Source organism: Protomyctophum bolini (genome assembly GCF_963924005.1).
Source record: "Protomyctophum bolini genome assembly, chromosome: 18".
NCBI lineage: Eukaryota > Metazoa > Chordata > Actinopteri > Myctophiformes > Myctophidae > Protomyctophum > Protomyctophum bolini.
In genome coordinates, this window is record NC_137879.1 from 3,748,023 (window position 1) to 3,758,953 (window position 10,931).

Sequence of the window (10,931 nt, forward strand, 5' to 3'; positions counted from 1 at the left end):
GTAAGCGTTTGTTTCCCTTATTGTATTAGTTATATTATCCTGGAACGGAACAAACAAACTAACTTTTCAATAGTGACTGAGTTATTTAATTTTGTCCTAGTCGTCTTTGTTTCTCTCGTCTTTTCTCTTTCTTCGGACTGCGCCTCTGTCCTGGACATCTGGATGGAGACTCTGTCAAATAAGATAGACAAAATAAGGCAAAAATCACACCCATGTGAAGTGAGGGGTGCTCTTATCGTCATGCATCATCTCACACTGGACAATCGGAATGCCTGTTGCCTGTGATTGGTTAGCTGATTTTCTCGTTTACATATGACGTACATTTTCCCTTCAATGGCGTTTAATGTTTTGATGTTTAATTCTGATGTAATTTCTCCGTTCACTGCCAATGGCAAAACTTGAGACGGGCGGGACAACATTTAGTGGACATTTTACCGGAATTATCTTACCGTGGTCAATAGCAAATCTTGAGACTTGTGGGGACAAAAGCTGTTTTATAGAAGGGGCTAGCGCCGCTTAACAATAGGAGACAGACTTACAATTCTATGCGGCAGAGAGATGCAACAGGAATACAGCAGGTCTGGCACACAGAACCACTGACTGGTCTCAGGCTTATATACAGCTATAGCTACCCCCCGTTGGCTTCCCTTCCTACATGGTCATAAACGTTTCACTCAGAGTTTAAACGCCATTCTGCACTAACACATGGCACTAACACATGGCAGGCCAAAACAGGAGAACTTCAAGTAAGTGTCACAGGTCAAAGTTAGTCACAAAGCATTCCTCCTACAGCTGTTGCAAGAGTCGGTGTGCAGTTGGAGGAGAGAGAGAGGACTATTTTATATAGCACAGTATATTATTCGAGTTCATATTAAATGTTGACTTGTCAGAAGTCCTCCACATCACAGGCCGGTGCAATACACTGGACGGGGGGTAACGTTGCACCCCCAAATATGGAACCTAGAGCAGATTTGGGGGCCGAGGCCCTCGTTCACTGGACCTTTTCAGGGGCCCAGCTATTTCTGTGCTCAGCCCTTTTTTGATTTGTTGAATACACAATTCATGAACACCAATTCATTAAAGCCTCTTGATTTGTGTTTAGGTCATTTTTAGTATCTGCTCTATTTGATAGGTGAGCACAGCTGTGGCAATCTTGGACTGTATCAGCTGTGTGAGAGAGAGAGGCTGTTGATGAATCATATATTCATGCTGTAATGAGTACAAGGAATGCAATTAATATTAGACACATGTACAAACTTACAAAGTAGCCTATGTAATGTGTAAAGTAGGCTATTGGCAGCAACATTTATTTTTCACTACTGAAACCTATTACAAATCTAAACATTACAAATAATCAAAGTCGTACGATTTGTCACACACGCTGCAGTGAAATCTGTTCTCAGATTTTGACCCATCTCTCTTGGAGTGGTGAGCCGCAGCCAAGGAGCGCTGAGCTGCAGCCGTGCCGTGCTCGTGAATCATTATTTTGATTAGTTGATTTGAATTAATGTATTTGACAAGATATACTGTATGCATTAGGGCGGTGGTGGCTCAGGGGTTAGAGTGGGCTGGATGGGCACCGCAAGGTTGCCAGTTTGAACCCTGTGGGCTCTCCCAGAGTTAGTGTCAAATTGTCCTTGAGCAAGACACTGAACCCCAAATTGCTCCTGATGTGCTGGCTAGTGCCTTGCATGGTTTCCGCCGCCATCGGTGTATGAATGTGTCTTGTTTGTGTGTGTGTGTGTGTGTGAATGGGTGAATTGATGCACAATGTACATATGTAAAGCACCTTGCATGAAGGCAGTAAGGCACTATATACATTTACCATTATTTTTATGCAAGAACATGAGGATACCCATGCACCTGTCAGACTACTTCAATAGCACAAGACACACAGGCTCGACACCAGAAGGAGCCCCACTGAAACCCAGTTTCTACCACAAGTCTGACTCCTTACCCTCCTTCAAAACCGCTCTGAAGGGGCACATTTACAGTAACTGGTCCCTGTAACAATAAGGCCAGGCTTATCACTAGTGGAAATGAGAGCTTATTTGTGGTTATCCTTTTAGAATTATTTTGTATAAACCTGTGTTGTGCCACGTTCAGTCAGACAGCAGTGATTATACATTTAACCCATTTAGCATGGGAACCCCTTTTGGTGTTAGCATCATGTTATGCTTTAGCTATTGAAAAATAGCAGATCTACAAGCTCGTAGCGCGCCACCGAGTGGCGCGCTACGAGCTTGTAGGTCTGCTATTTTTGAAAAATGGAAGAGCGGCTGACATAGAAGACATTTTTTTTAGAGTCTGATCTCAGGTCAGAATGAAAACTGTCAGGATGTAGAAGACATTTTTAGAATCTGATCTCAGGTCAGAATGGGTTAATAGCCACTGGCAAATAGACGCCACTAAGCAAGTTCACGTCAAATACCAAGCATGGGGTGAATGTTGGATGGACGGAATGCGTCTTGAATAGTTTTATGGCTAAATTGATACTACGATACTGCTGTAAAGTTCATGAGATGGGGAGTGGCCTGCATGCACTAGTGAGGTTTCTGTGGGAACCCAAGCCCAACTCATAGAGCTTTTTACAAGAGGCAGATGTTTAGGAGAGCCTCCTCCCTCCTGGAGGTCTCAGATCGCCCACTTAGGGCTGCGTTTGAAGTTGAACTGTTGCCCTGCAGGTCGTCGGCTGAGGGTGTTCAGGTTCAGGTTCAGGTTCAGGTTTATTTGTCATTTGTATAGATACAGAGTACAATGAAAATTGTTTTGCTCAGAGCACTCTCAGTCTTACATACACAGGACATAAACAAACATCTATAGTGCAAGAAAAAGACAAAAAACAGGAAAAGAAAAGTGCAAGTGAAGTGACAAAACAGTGCAATACAGTTTGAGGTCAGCTGTTCAGCAGCCTGACTGCCTGGGGGTAAAAACTGTTACTGAGACGGGTGGTACGAGATTTGATGCTCTGGATGCTCTGGTAGCGTTTTACAGGGGGCGGCGGTGGCTCAGGGGTTAGAGTGGCTGGATGGGAACCGCAAGGTCGCCAGTTCGAACCCTGTGGGCTCCCCCCAGAGTTAGTGTCGAAGTGTCCTTGAGCAAGACACTGAACCCCTAATTGCTGGTTGGTGACTTGCATGGTTTCCGCAGCCATCGGTGTATGAATGTGTGTGTGAATGGGTGAATGTAATGCACAATCTACTGTATGTAAAGTGCCTTGGATAAAGGCGCTATATATGCACCTTACCATTTACAAAGACTAATCTGAACTGTTGCCCTCAGGTCGGCGGCAGGGGAACGGCCCATAGATCCGAAGTCCCGTTAGTCCGAACATGCACTGCTCCCGTGCTTGCGGTTAGGTTTAGGTTTGCTCCCGTGCTTGCGGTTAGGTTTAGGTTAGGGTTTAGAGATAGGGATAGTAATCTCGGAACAATGAACCTTCTGACTAATGACACGGCATCGTCGGCTGAGGGTGCTACACTACAAAGACTAATGGGTTCAATAAACTATCCTTTGTCCCGACTGCTATTCAGCTGCTGAACAGCAGATGGCACTTCATTTTTGCCTCTATGCACAGTTTTCCCACTAATGCACTTTTGCTCACACTGCTACCTGTGAATGTAATGAATTATCAGTCTCTATAGTGCCTGTTGTTGTGTGGGGCGTGAAGGGTGTTATTATCATCAAAATATACCAAATGGTACCAAATTGAAAGCATTCATGATATTCCAAATATTATCAAGCTTTTAAAAAAAACAGCAGATCTACAAGCTCCACGTAGTGGCGTAGTAATGGTGGGCCTTGATGCAGGCTATTTAGGATGGCCCCATGTCCTCCAGTGCACGTCTCTATCTCTCTCTCTCTCTCTCTCTCTCTATCTATCTCTCTCTCTCTCTCTCTCTCTCTCTCTCTGTGTGTGTCACAAGCTGTGGACCGGGAGGATGAGGAGGGAGGGGGAACCATATTGTCAGCTGCCATCAGCAGGTCATTAGTGACTCTGACCAGTGCTGTTTATGTTTACTGGGCTGTGCAGAATCCTGATTGAAATGTCTCGAAGAGGTTATTGTTTTCCGTGAACCAGTTAAGGCAGAACCAGGGGATGAGCGAGTGACGTCAGGCTGTATACAATAGTGATTCATGGTCCAAAAAATGTGTTTTTCTTTTCCCCAGAATTGCAACTTTGTTCTTATAGGGATTTCCAGCTGATTTTGTGGTCCAGTAATACACCCAGAAATGTATTTTCATATAATGTTAACATTTTCTATAATCATTTGTCCATGTGTATCTATTGTAGCCTATACCGTAACTACCGTTTCCAAATAACATAATATGCGATACATCGGGCCATAATGGTGTCACGGTTTGAGTCAGGATAGGAAGTCCAAAACTAATAACATAGGATGATGAGCCATATCACAGTTCTACTGCATAACCCGCTTTCCACGCTATTTAATCCGTGTTTCTGCCCTGCGTAAGACGCTAAACCCGCTATTTGTGTTTAATTCGCCATGTTTTTTTTATTATTAAAAAGAAATAGCGGATTTGTTGCGTATACCTGGTGACGAGGCCGTCGCGTTATGATGACAAGATCGACCGGTGCGCTGCAGGCTGCAAGGGCTTCTGGGAAAATGAGTTCAAAGGCACGTTAGCGGTATAGTTTGAACTGGCCTCCAGCGGCCCTCTCACTGTCGGTTGTTCCGCATCGCGACCGTGGCATATCTCTCGGTTCGACAACAAGCCATGGAACTATTTATTTCCAGGGGGATTTTCATGGATCAAAGGTGCAAATACCTCGGCGTTATGTAATTATGCTCCAAAGGTAATGAAACAATCCCGGCGGCCTCGGTATGTACGTGTCACCTTTGAATCTAAAGCCCTCAAGGTGTTAACCCATTCTGACCTGAGATCAGATTCATACGAGGTTTCCACTGGACACACACTGGTCTGATGAACCCATTCTGACCTGAGATCAGATTAAAAAAAATGCCAGTCGTTCTTCGATTTTTCAAAAATAGCAGACCTACAAGCTCGTATCGCGCCACTCGGTGGCGCGATATGAGCTTGTAGATCTGCTATTTTTCAATAGGTAAAGCATAACATGATGCTAACACCAAAATGGGTGCCCGGTCAGAATGGGTTAAGATAAGAAACACTGGGAACAGTGAGGTATAAATATAAACACAGTGGGTATAAATACACAAGGACACACAGGTGAACTCCACTGGTGATCAACACAGGGATGGAAAACACACCAGGAATACAGAATACAAATGGAAAACCTTTTGTTTGTGTTTGTGTAATTTTAGCTTTGTGCAGCTATAGGGCATTCACTTCTAGTCATTTTTACTATTTGACTAGTTGCCTATAGTTTACTAGTCCACTAGTTGTTTAACTGACTATTGTGTAAAAAAAAAAAAAAAGAAAAGCAGTGTAGCCTACATTGGTCACTTTAACTATATTCTACCTGATCTTGAGGCCTTCAAAATCAGGGAAAAAAATAAAACAAACTTTTTTTTTCTTATCAACTAGTCAACTACTACTAACAAGGTTGACTATAGTCGACTAGTTGCTTAACCCATTCTGACCTGAGATCAGATTCATACGAGGTTTCCACTGGACACACACTGGTCTAATGAACCCATTCTGACCTGAGATCAGATTCTAAAAATGTCGTTCTTAGATTTTTCAAAAATAGCAGATCTACAAGCTCGTAGCGCGCCACTCGGTGGCGCGCTATGAGCTTGTAGATCTGCTATTTTTCAATAGCTAAAGCATAACATGATGCTAACCCCAAAATGGGTTCCCGTTCAGAATGGGTTAATGCCCTACTTTGTGCTGATTCAATTTCTGACTAATAAAGTAGGCTATATTCAATCAATCAATCACGTTTTGTTTCAGTTTTACTGTAAAAGGTTGTGCATCAACTACTGCTGACATATCCCACCTCAGTTCTCACTTGTCATTGAACTGTCAATCATGGCTATATTAATTAATATCACTGTGGGAAGGTTGGCCGTCTATACAAGTGACCCCAGACTCTTCTTCATTTATATTAGGGGAAGAATACGAACATAATATAAAACACACTATACTTTAATTACATCAGATTATTCTGAGACACGCATGGGAGTAAAAATGATGATATATTTAAACAGTGAGTGTTCTGTGGCCCACCGTGCTCTAATGTACCGTAAAGGCACGTCGAGGTGATTCAAAGCAGGCCGTGTCAAACTGGAGTATAAAGCACAGCTTAACAGCTTAACCACTGACTGAGCCACTTACTGATGATATGGTTGCAGCTGCTCTCTCTCTCTGTGTGTGTGTGTGTGTGTGTGTGTGTGTGTGTGTGTGTGTGTGTGTGACTGTGTGTGAGTGTGTGTGTGGCGCTCAGGAGGTAGAGCAGGTCGTCCAATGATCCATGGGTCAGCGGTTCGAATCCCGGCTCCTCCTCCTGTCTACATGTCGAAGTGTCCTTGGGCAAGACACTGAACCTCAAATTGCTCCCGATGTGCTGGTTGGTACCTTGCATGGCTTCCGCTGAAATCGGTGTATGAGTGTGTATTTGAATTGGTGAATGTAATGCACAATCTATGTGAAGCGCTTTGGATAAAGGCGCTATATAAATTTACCATTTACCAATAATAATAATAATAATAATAATCGAGCTGCCAGGAGAGAGAGAGACCTGCATGGTGCTGACAAATACCAACAAAGTCAGCCTTTTACCAACTCGAACCAATACAATACAAGTTTCGGCGCACATAAACGGGGTCAAACTTGTGCTACTGCTATTCCGTCCTCCTACCAACGGTCATTAAAAAAGTGTGACTCCTTAAACTCCTTTCAAAACAGCAACTGGTCTCACTGTAACAATAAGTCCAGGGCTTATCACTGGAAATGAGAGCTTTGTCTGGGTTATCCTGTTAGGATTGTTGTGCATAAGCCTGTGTTGTGCCACCATCAGTGAATCAGGACGCGGTGATTAAATGTAATGGTGAAATAGACGGTTACCACGAAGCTAAGTTCACGTCAAATACCAAGCATGGGGTGAATGTTGGACGGCATGTGTTCTTAAATAGTTTTATGACGCGACGATGGATGCTAAGTACATGAGACTGCTGTACAGTTTATGAGAGGAGGGGGGGTCGGGGGGGTCATGAGAGGGGCGATAAATTAATGTTGTGTGGGGTGTGAAGGGTCTTATTAGCATCAAGTACCAAAGTGAAAGTATTCAGATGTTCCAAATATTGACAAGCTTATTCAATAACGGGCATTACATTGGTTATTATTGATATAGGATAGGAAATATTTAGTTGCCGTAAAGTATGTGTGTGTGTGTGTGTGTGTGTGTGTGTGTGTGTGTGTGTGTGTGTGTGTGTGTGTGTGTGTGTGTGTGTGTGTGTGTGTGTGTGGAGCCTAGAAAGCCCCTCAGAACTGGTTGGAATAACGTGTTCCTTCCACGCGCTATGTCCATGAAGGAAGCATGAGTTCAAGTCCGTTGCTCTCCCCTTGTTCCCCATATATGGGGACTAGGTTGGTCTCCCCTTGTTCCCCATATATGGGGACTAGGTTGGTCTCCCCTTGTTCCCCATATATGGGGACTAGGTTGCTCTCCCCTTGTCCCCCATATATGGGGACTTGGTTGGTGGAGGGTGTGTAGAGCCCAGGATCACATTAGATAATTGACACAGGGGTGAAAAATGGGTTACAAAATCGTGGGATAAAAAATATATTTAAAAAAGAAAGCCCCTTAGGACCACAGTGATGCAACCCTTAGCTCACCGAGCCTAGACGCCTGCAGTACAGAGTAGAGATCTGGTCAGTTGTTCCACGGCCTGGACGGAATCCACATTGCTCCTCTTGAGGTTGGACTATCGGCCAGACCCATGCAGTACCGTGGCGTAAACCTTCCAGACCCATGCAGTACCGTGGCGTAAACCTTCCAGACCCATGCAGTACCGTGGCGTAAACCTTCCAGACCCATGCAGTACCGTGGCGTAAACCTTCCAGACCCATGCAGTACCGTGGCGTAAACCTTCCAGACCCATGCAGTACCGTGGCGTAAACCTTCCAGACCCATGCAGTACCGTGGCGTAAACCTTCCAGACCCATGCAGTACCGTGGCGTAAACCTTCCAGACCCATGCAGTACCGTGGCATAAACCTTCCCGGGGATGCTGAGTAATGCGATACCTCTGTAATTGGAATCTGATCCCCCTTCTTAAAAAAATGGGACCACCCGGGGTCCATATCGTAAGACCTCATCACAGTTTGGACAAGTGGCTTTGGCCGAATTTAGCCCAAGGAGATCAAAACGAATTCTTGGAATGGATTCACAAAAATGAAAAACGCCCAGTTTGACATGTCACATGCTACTTGAAGCATAATGAAAGTTAGTAATGTTTGCCTTAAATATAGGTTGAGGTTGTTAATGGTACCCCAAAACTTTCAGCAGCTGTCACAAAGTTTCCCAAAGCCTAGCTAAATCATTAGAGCATGACCTGGGCTACATGTGTGCAAAATGTGGCACTTTTAGACGCATTAGTGCAAAAATATTCCTAAGGGACTGGACTATAAAGGCCTAAATTGTAACAGAAATACAGAAAGGATAAATAGAAATAATTCCCTGAGACTTTTTGTGTTATCCTTTTAGTGTTATTACATTCTGTCTAAAACGTTTATTAAGTCAGTCACTTGTTTTGTTTGAGATTCAGTGTAACAGGTAAAACGGTTGTGCATCAACTACTGCTGACATCCCACCTTGGTTCTCAATCCTCACACAAAAAGAGTCAATGAGAGCAACTATTGGGGAAGTAACTATTAGGGCATTTGATACTGACCATGATAGGGGCAGTGGTGGCCGAACGGTTTGCGGAGCGGTCTTGATATCGGAAGGTCGCTATAGTTCGTATCCCCGGACCGGCACGTTAAAATTACCACCGCTGAAGTGCCCTTGAGCAAGGCATTGAACCCTCTACCATGAAATGTTCTATATGAGCAGGGCCTGGCTGTAAACAAGTTCTTGAGCTTAGTCCAGTTACCCTGCAGGGTAAACATGGTAACTTTGCTTTATACTGACATGATACTGGCATACTGACTATGATACTGACATACTGACCATTATACTGACATGATACTGACATGCTGACCATGATAATGGAACTCTGCAACCTCATTGTGCACGCACACATAGAGACAGACAGACAGACTGTGCGTGTCGATGTTCTGCATACAGATTATGATCTCCATTTTCACATTTTATTCACCATAATAATTCCCAGTGTCTGTCCCTTATGTAATCATTATGATTATGATTATGTAATCACCGGAGAGACACCTGTTGTTGAGCACTGACTGATGATGATGATGTCATGGTGATGTATGTGTGTTATGTTCGTTCATCTTTAAAAGGAGTTACATCTCTTGGTCAAATTCGACCGGGAACACTGGCGTAAAGGGGGGGGGGGGAGATCACTGCATGAAGGTTATATAGCCTACTATTTTTATACCGTAGTGAAGTCACCGGCATGGACATAAACCACGTTAGCCAAGAAGCACTATCGAGTTCCATGGGGATATTTCCTCTATAAGGATGCTATTGGAATGGCATTTAAAGGGTCTTTAAATCGCCTTTAAAGGCTTTTACTTTCTGCTTTACTGCTTAGCTTGCAATTAGCAGCCAATATATATAAGCACCCCATCGCAGAGGACCTGGTACCCATCATCGCAGAGGAGTTCAGAGGTCCATTTGGCGGTGAGTCAGACTTCATCTGTCCTTCATAGTCATAATGTGAATGAATGAATGACTTTATTTAAGTGTTATATGCCACCTTGTGGCCCGTCATCCCTCATGGGATTATATGACGCCTTTTCATACAGTTTTCAATTATTCTGACATGTAAACAAACAGTAGATGTTAAGTGTTTTAGAGAGATGGTATAGCTATTCATAATCAGAATTCATAACTCATTCATACTTCATAATCATGAAGCTATTCATAGTCATAAATGTGTTGGCGACGTTAGACATCCGTTAGTCGCAGTTCCATTTGGTGCTGAGTGAGACTTCACCTGTCCTTCATATAGCGCCGAGGGGAATAGTAAGTGTGGCGTGTCGCAGAGTGCCGCTATCGGCTATAGTTTTAAGCGGGTGCCGCTATGGGCTATAGTTCCAAACATTGGAACTATCCCATTGAGATAGAATGAGCACTTCTACATTCTATTTTGTTACAATGGGAGTCAACGCTATAGTGTCGCCACTCTCTCTGATATAGCGGTAGTCATGAATGTGTTAGAGATGTTACCTATTCATATTGGAGATACTATTCATAGTCATATCAATTTATTAGACATGTCAGCTATTCTTTTTAACATGACTCTGTACATAGTGCAACGTACAGTAGTTGATTGATGCTACTGTATGTTGTACAGATTGACCTGATTGATCGTGTGTTCTTTTATTCACAATGATATGGTTTGAGACCAGAATAGAATTCTGCCTTTTTGTTCATGGATTTCTATGTAGGCATTGCAATTGTGTTATAATAATTTGAACATCTACTAGAGTTATTATTATTATCAGAAAGTAGAAATATGTTTTACTTGAGTACAGTTTGGCTAGTCTACACACCAAACTCTATTTTACATTCATTTATTTTCATTTTAGGCTATTCAACGCCTTCAACGGACACCTGTCCTTATTTTCTATAGTGACTGAAACGGCCCTCCTAAAACGTGAGGTGCCCGTGATGAAAAAAAAGTAATAACATAAAAATAAAACTCACGGGCACCTCACGTATAGAAGGACACCTTCTCCTTCTTCTTTATCAGTTATCACTATCGGTCACCAAAAACAAGGGCAGGTATTTTCCGATCAATCTATCATGGTTAAATGGAGTTTGAAGTTACAATGGGTTTGTATATAGGAAGTGGA